Raw genomic sequence first — 19,329 nt, 5'->3', positions numbered from 1 at the left:
ATTGTAAACCATGAAAACTCATTTTTTCCTCAGGTTCATTACTTAATGTGTTGAATAATCAAACTCTGTAAGAACAGCTTATTGCTCATGACAAATGTAGGTTTTTGATGATGTAAGCAGATTCTTTTAAAGTCTGCTCCTGTGATAGCAAATAAAATACTTAAAGTTCAATACAGGGCACATGTATTTAACATTATATATAGAAATGCTATGTTTAATGTAAAAAATTATATAAATGTTTTAACATGTATATGATAGTCAATATTTACAAGTTAACAAGTTTTGTTTTACTGTGGTACTTTTATATTCCTAGACTGGGGTGATCACAGTGAAACCATTTTCAACTGAATTGTGGAAATAGCATGCCTAAGCATTTTACAGATGATAGATGACTTTCTGGGGGCAGGCAGAGGTCTCCTGGAGTGTTGGGGAGGTCAGTGTGTCAGGATAATCAGAGTACATCAAGACATAAGTATATCAGATAGCCAAGGGCCCACAGAGATGGTCAGCACGCTTTGGTACAGCTCCATACTTCTTTACAGGCCTTTTTGGGTTGAGAGTGGGCCCAGGAGCCACCAAGACCATGGTAACAGTAGGAATGAGGGTGAGATCTGACAGGCTCTTATTAGGAAGAAAATCCACTTCCTGCCCTAAACTTTCCCCATCCACCTCATTCACATTTTTTTCCTTGAATTTATTTATATTTTTAAAAACTCTGGTAAACAGATTTATCAATTAAATAACAATTGCCTATACTTCAATTCTAGAAAAGAGCAATGTTATAAGAAAATGATATTGCTGATAGTTTAAAACATGATAAGACTATGACTTTAGATCAGTATAAATTCTTTTTTAAAAAACGCACTTACTGAGATGTAATTCATAAACCATGAAATTCATTTGTTTTAAGTATACAACTTACTGTTCTTAATATAGTCATGAAGTTATACAATAATCACCAGAATCTCATTTTGGATTATTTTTGTCTTCCCTTAGAGAAATTCTGTATCCATGAGCTGTCGCTTGCCATTCTCTCAGACCTCCTCCTACCATCCTTAAGCAATCATTAATCTACTCTCTCTGTAGATTTGCTTATTCTGGACATGTCATATAAATGGAATTATACAATATGTGGCCTTTTCTGATGACTGGCTTTTTTACTTAGCATGATGTTTTCCAGGTTCACCTATGTCGTAGCATGCAGCATGTATCAATACTTCATTTCTTTTCATTGCTAAATAATATTCCATTGTATGGATATACCACATGTTGTTTATCTATGTATCAGTTGATAGACATTTGGGTTGTTTCCAACTTCTGGCTATTGTGAATAGTGCTTCTGCGAACATTCATGTACAAGTTTGTATTTGAACATCTGGTTTTAATTCTAACACTACCTGTTTTTGTAATAAAGTTTTTATTGAAAGAAAGCCACAGCCTAGGCATGGAGTTCCCCACTGTTTGTTCCAAATAAAGTCAGTCCCTTTAGGCAGCTGTGGAACTCTTTGCCCTTATGGCCTGCCTTTCCACCTGGCCAGAACCCCCGAGCTATTGCACTGGAGCGAGGGGCAGGGATCTACTTTTATAGAGGACCGCTTCTCCCCACCTTCTCTGCAAATGCAGAGGGGTAGCAACTCTTGGTATTACTGCATGGAATCCTCATAGTATGAGTGATCTGGGGTGGGGTGATTGGGGACCCAGTATTCTTCGCCTAGAGTAAACCTTCCACCCTAAGAATGAGGGCTGGTTGGAAGAAGAGTGACCTAGTCCTCTTAGCTGTGCCACCTGGAAAAGAATTTCTGCAATACAGGCTGAAAGGCATGAGAAGCACCAGTAGTCTGCTTGGGATGAAACTGTAGCCCCAGACCTGGAGCTGGGGGAGAGGGAGTCTCTGCCTTCTTGGCCACACATGCCAAGAACTTCTGGAGTAGACCTTCTGTAACTTAGGAGGTGGGAAGTAGGGTAGGTTCATAATGGAGTGAGTCATGACTCAAACTCCATAGACTCTTGCTGTTCTTATCAAGATTTAGTACATTTTCTTGTATGAATATTCCTCCATTTGCTTTATGTACTTAGGACAATTTCCAGAGGCTTTATATAATTGCTTTTTATGATTTTCACTAGTTAAGTTGTTGTTTGCTGAAGAGTAGTTCTGAGCTCCTTACTTCACCATTCTGGAATTTCTGCCTCCCTAATTCACATTTAAGTGTAAATATTTGAGTAATTCTGACAAAATGATAGTACTTATATATTTCACTAATCATTCCTTTTTAAGTTTGCAACGTTTTTTTTCTTCTTGATTTTTTAAATGTGTTTGGACACGTGGAACCCAAAGAGTTTAAATGTGCCTGTCTCGTTATGGAAAGAGAGGCTCACTTTAGGCACATGCGTTTGCAAAAACACCATTCCTAGTATTCCTTTATTTGCACTTAGTCTTTTTGAGGGAGAACATGCCAATTCTACAATTATTTCTCCCCACGTATATCATTTGATTCTGAGCAATAACAGATCGTTTCTTTAATGGCAAGTGATGATATTGTGCTCACTGAAGAAAGGTAAATTCTTTCAAATTTTTTCTAAAAAGACTGAAAAGTGAAAATAACACGATACTCTTAGCGGAACTTTCTTGTCACGGCATTAGTCTGAGACGAAAGAAAGTAAAAATTGTCATGGAAAGGGAAAACAAGGTCAATTAGGATTGGTAACATTATTTGAAAATTTGAATGGCTCAGGAGGAAATCAGTGGTATGTCAGGGTCTGGCAGTTAATAGTGTATGACAGAATTTTTGGAAATGATACAGACCTCTGAGGAATGATTTTCAAAGTGTTAGCTCATTGACTTCATTTTGAGTGTAGAACTGCTACAAGGCTCTATAGCTAATTCCTCAAAATCACCTTTACTGCTCCCGTTTCTACATAGCAGCCCTCGAAGTCATCCTTAGAAGAGTCCAAATTATAACATACAGGCTATTATTATATATGTGATTTTTTTTCCAGGTAACTTAGTGAGTCTAAATTTGTGGATTTTTTCCCCCCATGAAATGATGGAAATAGTGATTTTGCAAATACAATTCCCCAAGGATCCCTGTTTTTATGGCCCAGAGGATTTCTGCTTAGGCAGTCAACCACCATTCGAAACAGGCCGGGCAAGTAATGTTTATCTGCCCTTGCATTTGAGATTATTGCTCATTCCTTTTAATGTACTAGAATTAAAGTGGTTTTCTGCCCATGGACCTATTTAGAGCAAATGTTATGTCTCTTAGTACTTTTTACCTTTCCTAGGAATAATTTTTTAAAAATTGAGAAAAGACCACTCTTTTTTATCTCCACACATAAAATTTTTTGCAGAGATAAACTTGTCCATGAATCATCTTTGGAGAGGATTGCAGATGCCAGTGTCTAGTGGTGATGGTGACTACCCCTGGTTTCTGACTTGAAAGGGGGTTAGGATCACAGAAGATAAAGGAATGGGTAGTAGCTGGAGTTCTAACAATTTTTGTTCTTATTGTGTCACTGTACCCTCTTCATTGTCATTCCTTAACCTGGGAACACTTATTTATTTAATAATTACTATGTGCAAGATAGTGTAGCTATATATATATTACTGTGTGCAAGATAGTGTAGCTATATATATATATACATATATATATATATGTGTGTGTGTGTGTGTGTGTGTGTATATATATCTCGAAATGTGCTATTTTATTTAATTATGAAAGATAGTCAGTGAGGGAGATACTGCTTTTCCATTAGGAAAAGTAGCCTGACCATAGCCACACAGAGCAGAAGTAGCAGAGATGGAACTAAACTTAGATGTTTTATCCTAAATCGGTATTCTTTTCACTATACCACAGAAGAATAGTTGGGGGTGAGGCAGGGGCATCCATGAGATAAAAGAGAGACCAGTGGGAAGAGAGAAATGACACAAGTTCCAAGAAATGAAGAGAAGGTAAACGTGAGGTAGAGGAGAGGGTCTTCTCTCCTTTTTTTAAATTTTTTTATTTTTTTGGCATGACATGCATTTCACTTAGGATCCAAAATTTTTAATTTATGAATAAAGAAAAGATTTAAGTTGTTTACTAATACTTGTATTTCTTAAGTTGGTTTCATGAAGGTTTCAGCCTTTTAGGTTATGAATATTATAAAAGTTTACCAGACTTTGTTTTTAAAAACCATTATATTTTTTAACCTAAAACTGATGGTTTGGGGAATATTCTTTGTACCTTACTTTTATAAAAAAGAAAATTATCAAGATTATGTGAACATAGTTAAGAAAACAAATAGGATAGAGGAATTTTCAGAGTTTTACTTTTTCCATTTTAGTCTCTTGAATCAGCAAACTACGTTTTTCATTTTACATCACTGAGTAAATATGCATTGACCACAGATTACTGAGTTTTCATATTTATTTGTAACTTTCTTGCTATGACAGATTATAGATGGATATATGAGGATTAAGCTCTCTATTTCATCTTCCTCCTTCATTTCTCCCTGTATTCTTAATTTTTGATACTTATATTACTATTCGGTTTGCGATTTTGTTACCATTTTAAAGTCATGCATTTTCATATAAACAATTTTTGTTTTGTTTTATTAATTTTAGACAGTATCTCTTGACTCCTTGTTTTGTATGATAGATATTTTAACTCCCTACATATCCTTCTACCTGCTCTTTTCTCTTTCTGCCTCCCAGCTTCTCATAGCTGCATTTTCACAAGACTGCTAACATTTTCATTCCATTCTGTAGATATTAAGTCATGTGTTCTTTGTGGGTAATGCTAGATGTTGAAAACTAATAAATACCATTCAAAATTTTTTATTTTAAATAATAATAGCTGATATTAATTGAATGGTTAAAATGTGCCAGGCACCATTCAAATTGCTTTACCTACAGTAACTCAACTTTCTTTATATATATATTTATATATATATATAAGACTATACAAACAATACAATGAGGTAAATAATAAATTTTACTTATTTGTATGGACATGGAAACGGAAGCATTGGTAAGTTAACTAACTTGCTCAAAGTGACATAGCTAAAAATGGCGGAGCCAGGATTTACATTAGTGTAATTTCTCTCTGGAATGTATTTCTGCTTGAATTAGCTTTTGCCATATATACAGCAAACCACACCAAAATTTCAGTGACTTAAAACAGCAACCATTTCTTTAATGCATGATTTGGGCAAAATTTGGGGCGGCCTTAACTGGGTAGTTTTTTGAGACTCGCCTGGTTCATTCTAGCATCTGTGGGCAGTGAGGCAACCCTGCTTCTAGAAGTTAGATAGGGGCCAAGGGGATACTAGGCCATGTGTGTTTCATCACTCAGCAGGCTAGTCTGGTCTTATTCACATGACTGCTGGTGTGGTTCAGAGAGCTAGAGAGAGAAAGAGAAGGAGGAGGAAGGAGAGGGGGCAAAGAAGAAGAGGAAGGCGGGGAGTGTGAGGGGAGGAAGAAGAAGAAGTGTATCAAGCGAGTGAGGGTGTATGAGTGGGGAGTATGAGTAGTTTATTAGAGAAGAAGAATGGGGAGGGGAAGGGGAGAAGAAGAGGGAGGGGAAGAGAGGGAGAAAGTGAGGGAGGAGAAGCAGGTCAGGCCTCTGGCCTGAGTTTGAAAATGGCACACTGTCGCTTCTGCCACATCCTGTTGGCAAAAAAGAAGTCACAGAATCAGCTCAGGTTCAGAGGGATAGGAAATAAACTCTACCTCTTATTGGGAGTTGCTGGAAAGTTATATTGCAGTTGTGTGCTTACAGAGAAAGATGAAGAATTGTGGCTGTTTTTTGCATTCTACCATAATTCCCTTGACCATTACACATATTGCTCTCTATTATATAAATATTATTTACTGGAGAGTCAATATGGGCTATGATTACATTTCATTCTCTGAAGTTCCAATGCCATCAATCAACATGAAAAATAAAATTGATTAAAAAAAGAACTCTTTCCTAGACTCCATCAATTGCTTAATTATTACATGTTAATTTGTTTTATATTAGGCCATTTCTTTCTTGAACGTTTTTTTCCCCCTGGGGTTTATAATTGCTATTTCTCCTGTAAGAAATACATGCTTATTTTACTATACCTATAATAATTTACAGCTTTTTATTTATTTTTTAATGCTTATAATCTATTCCACTTTTTAAAAATTTTTTATTGAAGATCTTCCTGTATCCAAATGATTCTGGTTATAATTTGTACAGATTTCTCTGTAGACTGTCATCTTGGAATTTCTTTACATGTATTTTTGTTTTTTTGTTTCTTTTTTATTTCTTAATGTTTCCTTTCTAGATTTTCACTCTTATTTTTCTGGGGTGTATCTTGAAGTAACTTCTGCAGAATACAAGTGAACTTTGAGGCATTAGCTTTCAGAAAATGGATTTATTTTCCCTTTACATTTACCTGAAAAATTGACGTTATGAAATTTTCTAGGATTGAAATTTTCTCCTTGAGCATTTTGAAATCTACTTCTAATGAGAAATATGATGGTAGCCTAACTCTCTGTTCCATTGTAGATTCTGTGTTTTGTATGTTCTGTCTTTTTCAGATGTTAGATTTCTCTATCCTTTTTGTTCTAAAATTGCACAAAGATGTGTTAATATCTGTTGGACCTTTTTAAATTTTAAATGTTTATATCTCAAGCTCTGGGAAATTTTTATTTTTTACTATTTTGATAATAATCTTTCCTTTGTTTTCTCTGGTCTCTAGAATTTCTATTAATCAGATGTTTGACTTAGATTGAGTTTTCTCTGTATGCTTTTCATCTCTCACTCTTTTGTTCCACTTTCTGGAATATTTCCTCAGCTTTTCCTTTTAAACTTCTGATTTAATTTTTAAATTTTTAAAATCATACATTTAATTTTTAAGAGTGTTCCCATTTCCTGATTTCTCCTTTTATCATTGCATTCTATTCTTTCATAGATCAAATGTCTTCTTGAACATTTCTGAGTATATCTATGGGCGATTAAAAGCATAAAAAAAATCAGTTTCCTCTAGGTTTAGTTTTTCTGTTAGTTTACTTAGGTTTTTCTTTTTTCATGGAGTTAATTTTCTTCAAATGACTTTTGATTTCTGGGTATCTGTATATATATTAGAATGAGGAAATAGGTAGGCCCTCTGTGAGCTCAGTGTATACAGGGAATATACCTGTCAACCATCAGACTTAGCTCTAACATGAGAAGGTTTATTGTCCTGTATGAGGATATAAGAGAAGAGGGTGAGGAGTTGATTATTAATATGTAGAGAACTTATATTAATCCTATTTTTTCAGCCTACTTCCATGTCTGATCCACTGATCTGTTGATTTGTGTTTCATAGTAATTTCAGGATTCTACTCTCTCCACCACTGAAATCTCCTCCACAAATATTTTAGTCTGCAGATTTCTCTTTTCTATTTCACTTACAATATTCTTTTATTTCTTTTCTCTCTTACATATTTTTTAAAATACATTCCCCTGAACATGTTATTTTCTCTATGATAGATTTATACTTTTGTTATTTTTTCTTTTTTTTATTTAATTAAAATTTTTTTTTTTTACTTTTTTAGGCGAGGCAACCCTTGATTGACCTCACAGATTGCAAAGACCTTGTCAGCTTACAATTCCTTATTTTTTTATTTTTTATTTTACACTCCTACAGCACCTGGTCTTCCTAAGTGGTCTCCCATCCAAGTACTAACCAGGCCTGACCCTGCTTAGCTTTTGAGATCAGACGGGCACCGGCTTGCTCAGGGTGGCATGGCTGTAGACTTCTTTAACATAATTTTCATAGGTTCTGGGGAGGGAGAAGGGGGAAAACTATGCTCTCAGTTGCCACTTTCAGCCAGAAGTTTTCTCCATACCTTACCTTTCAAAAACGAAAAACCCTGACTTTATATACTCTGCTCAGGAGGAATATCTAATCTTGTTTAACTGATGAAGGGATCTTCTTTCATGTGGTAACATCTGTAATTGCTATATTTTCAGTTCTTTATAGCTAAAAACTCTTAAGAATAAAGATGTTGTTTATGATTTAGCATCTACTGGGATAGAAATGAAATACTCATACTGGATAATATACTATACAGATGTCAGTATATTATAGAATATGGTAAGATAGTTATATTCCCCTCTTCCAGCTGTCTTGGGATTATCTGATATATGGGGCAAGAACTCTTACCGTACATGTATATAAATATGCTTAATTAACATAAACAGATTTCTTGTCAGTGGTTGGTATATTAATCTGGCAAATCATCTTTCTCCCATCCTGCCAAATTTTTGATTCCTTGGAAGTCTGCCAATCTAGTTCTTAATGGCTCTAAATATTGGGAATCCTTCATTTAGACTTCCTTGAAGCAGTGGCCTTCCTTCTTGCTGCGATTACTGTAATTCCTTTGGATTGTTCTCTCTCTTGCTCTCCCCCGCTTCAAAACCCTAGAAAGTCACTCCCTTCCTCATTGGGTAGGGCGTTCTATTCTCAAACCCAACTCATATTTTACTAAGCCCTTTGAATTCTTCAGGAAATGTTTGTATATCCTCACTTTTTTCTCCTCTCTCTCTTGTAAATACATCTAAGGGACCATCAGCCAAAGTGTCCCTTAGCCTCTTTTTGGGAGTTTTCATATACTTTCCTCATGTGTCACTTTTCCCAGTGCATGGTTACAGGGGCGTTTATAGTGCCTTTTAGAAACATGAATTAGATAAATAAGAAAGGACCTTAGAAACCATTTGGACTTTCAGTTTCAGCAACCTTAGATCATTTTGTGGCGGGGAGCTGGGGCAGGAGGCAGAATTAAGATGCAAGACTAATAATTTTTTTAGAAGTCTAAAGTATCCCTCTCATTCTATTAATTTTACATATATTCATTCAAGAATATACATCAAATACTATTGAATCCTTATATACTGGGGATATTATAGTAGTCAAAGAACATATATGCAATCTATTTAGGTATTAATAAAATAATCACACAAATAAATGTAAAATTGCACAAAAGCTATGAAGGGGAGAGAGAGTACCAAGAAAATTTATCATGATCTTAGAGGTTGGAGAAGTGTCTAAGGAAGTGATATTTGAGTATGGGAGGAATTACATGGTTATATTTGCATTTAAAAAGTTATTCAGATTGACTATATTGGATAGGGGTCCAGAAGGAATGTGAGTGAAACAGTGAGAATAGTCCAGGTGAGATATGATGGTAATTTGGACTGAGATTGAAAATGGAGAGAAGAGTTATTTAGAAGGTAAAATCGACAAGACCTGATGATTGGTTAAACAGTGTCATAGTGGGAGAGAAAGAAATGTGTCAAGGATAATTTCAAGGCTGGAGCTGATAGGTGGATGATGGTGCCATTCACTGTGGTGAATAAGAGCCAAGCTTGGCGGAGAGGAAAACGATCATATGTTGGAATCTGGACATTCCAAATTTGAAAAATTCAATATCTGAGTGGAAATACAATTTAGTTATAAATAGACAACTAAATACAATTTAGTTATAAATAGACAACTAAAGCTGTGGTTCTGGATAGGATACTAATTAGCTATTTGATCAAGCTGCCTAGAGATGGAGGAAATTTTCCCAGGTCAAGCCACCTCATGAGTGACAGAGCTTAGATTAGAAACCAGATATCCTAATATAAGCAGCAAGCATTCTGGTATAACTCACAATTCACCATTCAAAGGTGTTGTTTTCATGTCTTTCTCTAGCTTGTAGTCTCTCATAGTCTGTACTTACACTCACGCTTTTTTATCTCAACCCAAGGTTAATTTTTTTATAATTTTTTTAAAGAGCAGTTTCAGATTCACAGCATAACTGAGTGGAAAGTACATAGTCTCCATATACTTGCCCACACTATCAACATCCTGCACCACAATGGTACATTTACAGTTGATGAACCTGCATTGATACATCATTATCACCCAAAATCAATACTTTACATTAGGGTTCAGTCTTGGCATTATATATTCTATGGGTTTAGACAAATGTATAATGAAATATATTTGGCATTATAGTATCATACAGAAGTGTTTCACTACTTTAAAAGTCCTCTGAGCTCTACCTATTCATCTCTCTCTCCCCACTAACCCCTGGCAATCCTGAACATTTTAGTTTCTATAGTTTTGCCCTTTCCAGAATGTCATATAGTTCGAATCATATTGTGTATAGCCTTTTCAGACTGGATTCTTTCACTTAGTAATACGTGTTTAAAGTTCTTCCATATCTTTCTATGGCTTGATAGCTCATTTCTTTTTAGCGCTGAATAATATTTTGTCGTCTGGATGTACCACAGTTGATTTATCCATTCACCGGCTGAAGAGCATCTTGGTTGTTCCAAATTTTGACAATTATGAATAAAGCTTCTATAAACATCTATATACTGGTTTTTATGCGGACATTTTGAACTCCTTTTGATAAGTACCAAGAGGTACTAATTGCTGGATGATATGATATGGTAAGATTATATTTAGTTTTGTAAGGAACTGCCAAACTGTCTTCCAAAGTGACTGTACCATTTTGTATCCCTATTAGCAATGAATGAGAGTTTTTTTTTCTCCCCATGCTTGCTAGCATTTGGTGTTGTCAGTGTTCTGGGCTTTGGTCATTCTAATAGGCATGGAATGGTATCTCGTTTTAATTTGCGTTTTTCTAATGACATATTACGTGGGGCATCTTTTCATATATTTTTTTGCCATCTACATATTCTTTGATGAGGTGACTATTAAGGTCTTTGGTCCATTTTTTAATCAGATTGTTTGTTTTCTTATTGCTGAGTTTTAAGAGTTTGTGTGTGTGTGCGTGTGTGTGTGTGTGTGTGTGTGTGTGTGTGTACTTTAGGTGATAGTCCTTTATCAGATATGTCTTTTGCAAATACTTTCTTCCAGTTTGTGACTTGTCTTCTCATTTTCTTGACATAACCTTTTACATCAAGGTTCGTTTTGATATAAAGTTTTATGTTCTGTGCTGTCTGGCTCCGTGTGCTGAAAAATACTTTGGAATTTGGAAATTCATGTTGAGAAGTGAAGTAGCTTTTGCGAATTCTGAAGTACTCTCTAGAGTGGCATTTCAAACTTGACATCTTAGTTTGCCCTTGAAGGCTCACATTATATGTGTCAGTACTCACCTCCTCAAAGGGAGTTTTATGCTCTTGACATTGGGAAGGTGTGGAGTTTTAGCCATGAAGTGACAGCTAAATATTGTCTGGATTCTGAGTCTCTTATTGGAAGGAATGTAAAACTTACTTTTACAAAAATTAAAATCTATTGCAATAATGTAAGAGGCAATATTGCTAGTGAAATGTACATGTGATAAGGAGTAAAAAGATCTGGTTTCTAGTGTGAGTGCCAACATGTGGTAGCCGGTAATTTTGGTTAAATAAGTCTTAAAAAGCCTATTTTCTTATATAAAAATTGGAATAATATTAACTTAATACTAATGCTGCTACTAATAATATTAATTGGTAATATACATTTAAAGTTCTTCCATACCTTTTCACGGCTTGGCAGCTTATTTCTTTTTAGCAATGAATAATATTAATGAATAATGTTAATCATATTTTGATGGTTAATTTTATGTGTCAACTTAGCTAGGCTATGGTACCCAGTTTTTGGTCAAACACCAGTCTAAATATTTCTGTGAAGGTATTTTTTAGATGTTATTACGGTTCAAATTAGTAGGTTTTGAGTGAAGCGGATTACTCTCCATAATGCGGATGGGCTTTAATCAGCTAAGAGAAAAGGTTGAGGTCCTCCAAAGAAAGGGGAATTCTGCTTCTGATTGCCTTTAGACTTGAGACTGCAACATCAACTTTTCCCTGGAGCTTCAGCCTGCTAGCCTGCCCTGCACATTTTGGATTTGCCAGCCTCCAAAATTGTACGAGCCGGTTTCTTAAACTGCATCAATCTCTCTCTCTCTCTCTCCCTCCCCTTTCCTCTTCTCCCTCCTTCCACATCCCCGCTACACCCGTATTGTATTGGTTCTTTCTCTAAAGAACTCTAATTCAATTGTTTAGTCACTATAAAAGTAGGATAAAATCAATTAATGAGTAACTGTGCTACATAAATTTCAGAGTACCACATTGAAATATAAATGATGTAAAATACAGAGGCTGTCCTGTATAATGAATTGATTATTTCCTTGTTCTTTATTGATACTTGTCTGTCACATTCCACCTTTAAAAATTGTTACAAGGTTGAAGAGCAGATCTGGCAGTCAGAAATGAGCTCTGGAGGGTCAACGAAGATTTGGAATGGTCAGCAAAGAGTTGTAATGTGCTGGATCACAGCAGTTTAAAGAAGAGAGCATTGATTATGTGTACAAGGATAGAGATGAAATAAAGGTTTCTAGATTTAGTCATTAAGAAGTAACAGATGACTGGTTATGGAACAGGTTTCTGGAGACTGATGGTAGTAGATCTTCACTAGATGGACAAATCCAAAGTTACCCAATGTTTTTTTGAAGGCTGTGTTTTCAAAAAGTACACTCTAGAAAAAGAAAAAGAGTAAGCATTAGGACTCACACCTTGTAGAGTTATCTTAGAAACATTTACTTTCAAAGGATGATGCCATACCTCATCAGATGGCTAGGATAGTAAGCAAATCCTGTAGGTAAGAGGTCTATTTGTTAAAGAATAGAGAAGGCATTTTAAAGCCTTACTTCTTTGTTCAGAGCTCTCTTCAGGTTGTGTGGGAAAGTTCTTAATAAAGAAATTATATATAGAGAATAACTTTTTTTAATATACTATGTACATTTGATGCTATGAAGATTGACAAATTTCCCAGATCAAAAGCGCTATTAGCTCACTGTTTCTTTAGCCAACATATTTCCATTCAAATTATCTACTGTGCACTGACATCCAAGAGAAATATCAATTCCTAATAAAATATGGTCCAGTATTATATAATGTGTTATAGCTAAGGATCATCTCAAGAATACAAAGTTTAATAAAATTCCTTAAGTACTGTACTTAACAAATATCTTTTCTTTTTTCTTTTTTTATTTGCAGTAGCATTATGATCATGTTTATTTTAAATTGCTGGAATACATAACTTCTGTTCAAATGATTTTAGATAGATCCACCCAGAGTTGATTCCTTGATGTAAGTGCTGAGGTGCAAACAGCAAGAGGCCAAATGCATGCATAATCAATAATGCATCTAGAGGCTCTTAACTGAGTTCAAATGGAATATCTATTATATATCGTCTCTCAATATTTCATCTCTCTTCCTAATTATTAAAACATTCCAGGGAAACTTGGCTGCAGTAACCCCACCTTTCTTTCCTCAACGAGGAAAAAATTATCCTGAGAAGAATAAAGAATATTTGTCTGCAGTGGTTACACACATATTTGAACCTATGTCTCAATGATTATGCACAATTAGCACATAGTTCAAAATCTTTTATGTTCTCTACATGATTAAAAAAACATTTATTAAGTGCTTTCTAGATGTTGGGCATTGTTGGGGATAGTTCGTATCCGATTGTTTGTATCCCATTTAGTTGGAGAAGACAAAATAAACTAGTAAATTAAAAGATAAACAAGATACTAATAAATGTAAGTCCTAAAAAAATAATAGATAACATCATGTGGGAGGTGGGGGTGGCAGGGCAAATTATATAGTCGGGGAAGGCCTTTTCAAAGAAGTGACTGTAAGCTGAAGATTTGGCTGAAATTTCCAAGGCAAAGGGAACCATAAGTCAAGCACCCTGAGGTAGGATTTAGTATATTGAAGAAATGAATTGAGCCTGCCTGGCCAGAGTGCAGACATTATGGATAAGAGGGGTATGAGGGAAGACTGTGCAGGGTCTTGAAGACTGCGATTGGGTATTTGAATTTTATTCTTACTATGTTTGGAAGCCACTATTCTGACTATATCTTTGAAGTTGAGGCTTGACATGATATGTTTTTTCTTCCTTCTGCCATTTTCTTCTTGTACTTGTTCAGACACCTAACATTCAACTTTTTCATGGGTTTTCTGAGTCAATATATTATGTAATATATTCTCTGGATAGTTCCTGTCTATTCAAGTATCCTCATATTATAAAGTGGTAGTTGTAGTATTGCTACTCTTTTTTTTTGTAATTATTTAATTTTCCAGTATTTTTGGTTTAATATCGCATGAACTGTGATACTATGATATCTCATGAAATGAAATTGATTTGGTTCCATTATATTGCAGTTTGAGAACTGATAGCCTATAAGTCACATTCTGACATGTTTTATTTAATCCATTTGGAATTTTACAAATTGGAAAACTTAACATGACTATTTAGAGTAATGGGATGAGCTTATTTCCGTATATCCAATGGCTCATGTTTGAAAACTGATATTAGAGAAATTACTTACAAGAAGGGACTTAAGTTAAAGCTAAAAATGAGGCACATTTTACAAAGCCTGAAGACCAGCATTCAGTGTATATGACTTGCAGTGTTTGGAAAACTGTTATATTATGAAGAACTAAAGGGATCAAATAGTTACATACAATGAACCCTTATTATAGGGTTTCAAATCCCAGTTCTATTACTTTTTTAGGTGTATGGCCTTGGACAAGTTACTTTATCTTTCTCTGCTTCCATTTTCTTCTGTGTCTATAATGGGAATATTAAGTACCTTCTTCATAGGGTTGCTATGAGGATTAATACTTACGAAGCACTTAGAACAACGCATTACTTGTAACATTCAATAAATATTAGCTGTTATTATTGTTATCATCCTTGTTTACAGATGAAAGAACTTGACATTCAAATAACTAATTGATATAGCAGTTACCAGCAAGTTAATGGAAGAGTCAAATCCTGAGACCAGGTCTTTTAAGAAAATTTGTGAGAGAGAAGTATTTCAAGCATAATTTGAATAATTTGGCTTGGATACCAAAATTGCCAGTTTTACCTCTGTTTAGCCCAAAGTTTTATCTAAATAAGCAGTTCTCAATTTTTTGAATCTTCAACGTTCTTAAAAATTATTGAGGATCCCCGAAGAGTTTATGTTTATGTGGGTTGTATCTATCAGTATTTACCACATTAGAAATGAAAGCTGACAAATTTAAGAAAACTTACTCATTAAGTCATTAAAAAAATAAAAATAAACCTATTAAAAGCTATCATAAATAACTTTTTTTAAAATGTAAAATCACTATTTTAAAAAACAAAATATTTAGTGAGAAACTAGAATTATTTTACATTTTTGCAAACCTCTGATATCTGGGACAAAGACAGCTGGATTCTCTTATCTGCTTCCACATTCAATCTCCTCCAGTATTACAACTCCAAAGTACATGCATCTTCTTATTAATATAAAAGTAATTTTTACTTGACAGACTCTCTAATAGTATCAGGGACCCCCATGGTCCTCAGACTATATTTTGAGAACCATTAATTTGATAAAATCAGAGATTTGCGATTGTAAAGATATTAATTCTGCCAAAACTTACTCTAGAGGTCGAAACTGAATGGCCTAGAGCAAACCTTTCCAGGGAATAAACACTGAAATCAAACATTTGTTGCCTTGCATAAGATTAATGACTCCAGTTATATATTATTACAACAGATACTCACAGCTACCCCCAAATATTCATTGCTTTGTCTAATTATGAAATATTGTCATTCCAACCGCTCCCCTCTAAATTGTGTCTGAAAGAGCGTAAGTGAAATAGAGATGGTACTCAATTGCTCAGAAGTAAGTTAATGAGTAAAAACATGTTCTTTAAATTCACAGAAAAATGAGAAATATGTCATGTACTCACCTGTCTTCCTTCTTCTTGTCCTTCCAAGCTCATTGGTCCTCCATATTAGTTTCCTTTGCAATGGGAGTTGGGTAATTTCAGTGGCTCTTTCTGCAGTTGATGGGCATAGATAGGGTATTTGAAGAATAATTTCTACTTGATAACAGACCCAGTGATCTGTGAAGAATTCAGTTCTCTTCTTATCCATTAGATCTTTACAGTTCTGAAGACTGGCTGTTATACTGACTGTATTTAGAAAAAGAAAATTATTTATAATTAACCCAGCAAAACACTGATGTTTTAGGTTGGTACATAGAAAAATCTTTTGACAAACCGTTTCTGGTTGATAATGGGTTTCATTCTGGTGAGGTCTGAGTATTTGTAGACTTTTAGCAGGCCAAGTATTTCATTTCTTCAGAAAAAGGTTGAAGTCTCACATCCTCTATAAGTGCCATCTGTAATGTATTAATTTACTCTTTCATTTTTGACATTTGTTGGCTAGCTACTATGCCAGACACAGTGATAGATTTGGATGGATGTCTAAAATTATATATTTGAGGAGTTCAGGAGATAGGTATATAAGTAAATTATTTAAATGTATGTGAAAAATGTTGTGATAGAGACATGAACACAGTGCTTTGGTAGACAAGCAAGGCGGGCACTGATTCTACTTGGATGATTTGCAAAAAGTTACTGGAACTGAGTCCTGTAGGAGATATGGGGATTCACAACGAGTGAGAGAAGGACACTATTGACAAAGGGTACAAACTGGGTGATGCTTGGAGTTGTGAAAAAGCATGAGGTGTGCAGAGAATAATAAGTTTCATGAGACCAGAATATAGGGTGCACATGAATGGAAGGTAAGGCAAGACTGGAAAGGACGGCTGTGATCACACTTAGACAGGTCCTAGAAACTGAAAAAAAGAGATTTACACTTTATCTTTTAAGACACAGAGAACTATCAGTGGGCTGTTTTCTATTGAAGTTTTTATTTTAAAAAGATTTCTCTGTGTAGTGGATGGGCAGGATGGGGAATGAATAAAGGAATGGAAGTAATGGTCCAAGTGAGATAAGATGGTTTTCTTCATTAAGACAATCGTTGTGAGAACAGAAGGGAAGCAATGGGACAGAATTGAGAGGTATATGGAAACTAGAATCAACCATTGTAGAGATTGGATGTGAAGAACTAGAGTGACAGCCTGAAGGACAACTTATAAGAAACCGAACTGGTGAATCAAAGTTAGAATGATTACTAACCAGATGTAGAGAACAGGAGCAACAATAGAAGCTGGTAGACATGATACTGATTTTATTTTATTTTTTTCGATACTGATTTTAAATATGCTGAATTTGACTGACTTATGCCTTATCTAGGTGGCACTTGGAAATATGGATCTCAAAAGAGGTTGAGAAGATTGTGTTTTTCTTCTAGAAAATTTTGTAACATGTTCAGTCTATACTATATATGAAGTTGATACAAACCATTTGCTGTCATTTCTATGGGTGTCTTGTGTTTTCAGCTAGAAATAAAATTTCCAAAGGCTTCCCAATATTTTGGATCTCCAGCAGTAAGCTTTAAAAAAAATTTTTTTTTTAAATTAGTTTCAAGTATACAGTACATTGGTTAGGCATCTACATGGTTAGTAAAATGATCCCCCCAATTACTCCCTCCCTCCCCTGACCCTCCACCTAGCCAATGTATTAATGCTAATTGTGTTCCCTGTGCCATGCTCCCCATCCCTGTGACCATCCATCAGCTACTAATTTGTACTTCTTTAATCCTAATCCCCATTCTCCCAGTCCCTCAAACCCCCTCCCCTCTGTCCATCACCAAAATTGTCCACTATATTTGTGAGTCTGTTTTTGATTAATTTGTTCTTTTTACTCCTTAAATTCCACATATAAGTGAAATCAAATAGTGTTTATCTTTCTCTATGTGACTTAAATATCTTATAGGTTCATCACAGCAATATCTTTTTCCATTCCCTTCTTTTTCACATGTAGGGGTCTTGTCTTCTTATCCTTTCAGCTACTCTATCTTTTGGTTGGGGCACTTAATTCTTTTCCATTTCAGGTACTTATCGATAGGATTGTAGTTGTTACCATTCTTTATTCTTGTTTTTGATACATGTTTTTTCTTCTTAAAGAAGTCCCTCCAACATTTCCTGTAATTCTGGCTTGGTGGTGATAAATTCCTTTAGTTTATTTTTGTCTGAGAAGCTCTTTATCTGTCCTTCAACTCTAAATGATAGCTTTGCTGGATAAATTATTCTTGGTTGTATATCCTGGGTCTTTATCCTGTCAAATATTTTTTTGCCAAGCCCTTCTGTCCTGTATAGTTTCTTTTGAGAAATCAGCTACCCATCATATGGGTGTTCCCTTATGTTGTAATTGGTTTTCTCTTGCTGCTTTTAATACTCTTCTTTGTATTTAACCCTTGGCATTTTAATTATGATATGTCTTGGTGTGGGCCTCTTTGGATACTTGATTTTTGGAATTCTCTGAGCTTCCTGGGGTTTTATGTCCATTTCCTTCACTGGGTTAGGGAAGTTTTCCATCATTATTTCTTCAAATAGCTGTTCAACATCTTGATTTTCTTCAGTTATGCCAATCAGATGAATATTTGGAGCCTTAATAGAGTTCTATATCCTCCTTAAATTATTTTTATAGTCTTGGCATCTTTTTTCTTGCCATTCTGATTGAGTGTCCTGATTGGCTTTCTTGTCCTCTGGATAGGGCATGTGATCTTCTTCTTTATTCACTTTGTTTATTTCTTTGTTTATTCTATTTACTATACTTCTCATCTCAGAAAATGTGTTCTCCATTTTAGACTGGTTCTCTTTTATAATTTCCATTTCCATTTTTATGTTTTTTATCTCTTCATTGAAGTTCTCACTGAATTTATCTACATGTCCCAAAAGTTCATTGAGCATCTTTATAACCAATGTTTTGAACGCTTCACCTGTTAGATTACTTGACTCCATTATATCTGGATCTCTGTTCTCTTCTCTCATATGGTTTCTGCTTCTTTGACTTCCCATTTTGGCTGCCTTTCCGTGTCTGTTTATATGTCCTAAGCAAAGCTCCTAAGTCTCCCAGTCTTATTAGTGTGGATTTGTGAAGTAGATGTCCAGTGGCACAGTCCTGAGAGGGGTTCAGCTGCACACCAAATTGTCACTGAGGGTTAATAGGATGATTGAACTTGATGATTTCAGTAAAAAATCATGATTTCTAAACAGGTAGACACTAAATCAACAAAAGTCTTAATTTATTATAACTAAAATGAAACAAAGATTGCCAACTTAAACACCTTAAAAATAATGTTTTGGGAGTTTTACACTTCATGAGGAGAGAATACTAACTATTGATTGACTGAAGGTTAAACTTACTGTAAAGAGATAGATATAAACTTAATGGACTGTACTAGATTTTTTGCTACTGCTATGATAATGACTTTGTCCAGTAAGTATTTATTTATTTTTATTTTCAGACTATATTTGTTTTCTGTCTCCTGTCCACATATAAACATCTATGGTTATTTTTAAATTAAAAATCACTTTCTTTACTCTGTAACAGATACTGGTTTGTGTCAGAAACTTAAAAATCTAACTTCTAATCAGCTTTGGGG

The 19,329-nt window shown here is 34.8% G+C and overlaps 1 pseudogene; it reads right to left on the bottom strand.

Moving 5' to 3' along the window:
* Positions 1-7,632: 7,632 nt before the first annotated feature.
* LOC120596061 (uncharacterized) lies at positions 7,633-7,751 on the bottom strand (annotated as a pseudogene).
* Between the last annotated feature and the right edge of the window lie 11,578 nt (positions 7,752-19,329).

Source organism: Pteropus medius, unplaced genomic scaffold (assembly GCF_902729225.1).
Source record: "Pteropus medius unplaced genomic scaffold, Ma_sr-lr_union100, whole genome shotgun sequence".
NCBI classification, from domain to species: Eukaryota; Metazoa; Chordata; class Mammalia; order Chiroptera; family Pteropodidae; genus Pteropus; species Pteropus medius.
The sequence above is the reverse complement of the archived record's forward strand: the minus strand, read 5'-3'. Positions and strand labels throughout refer to the sequence as shown.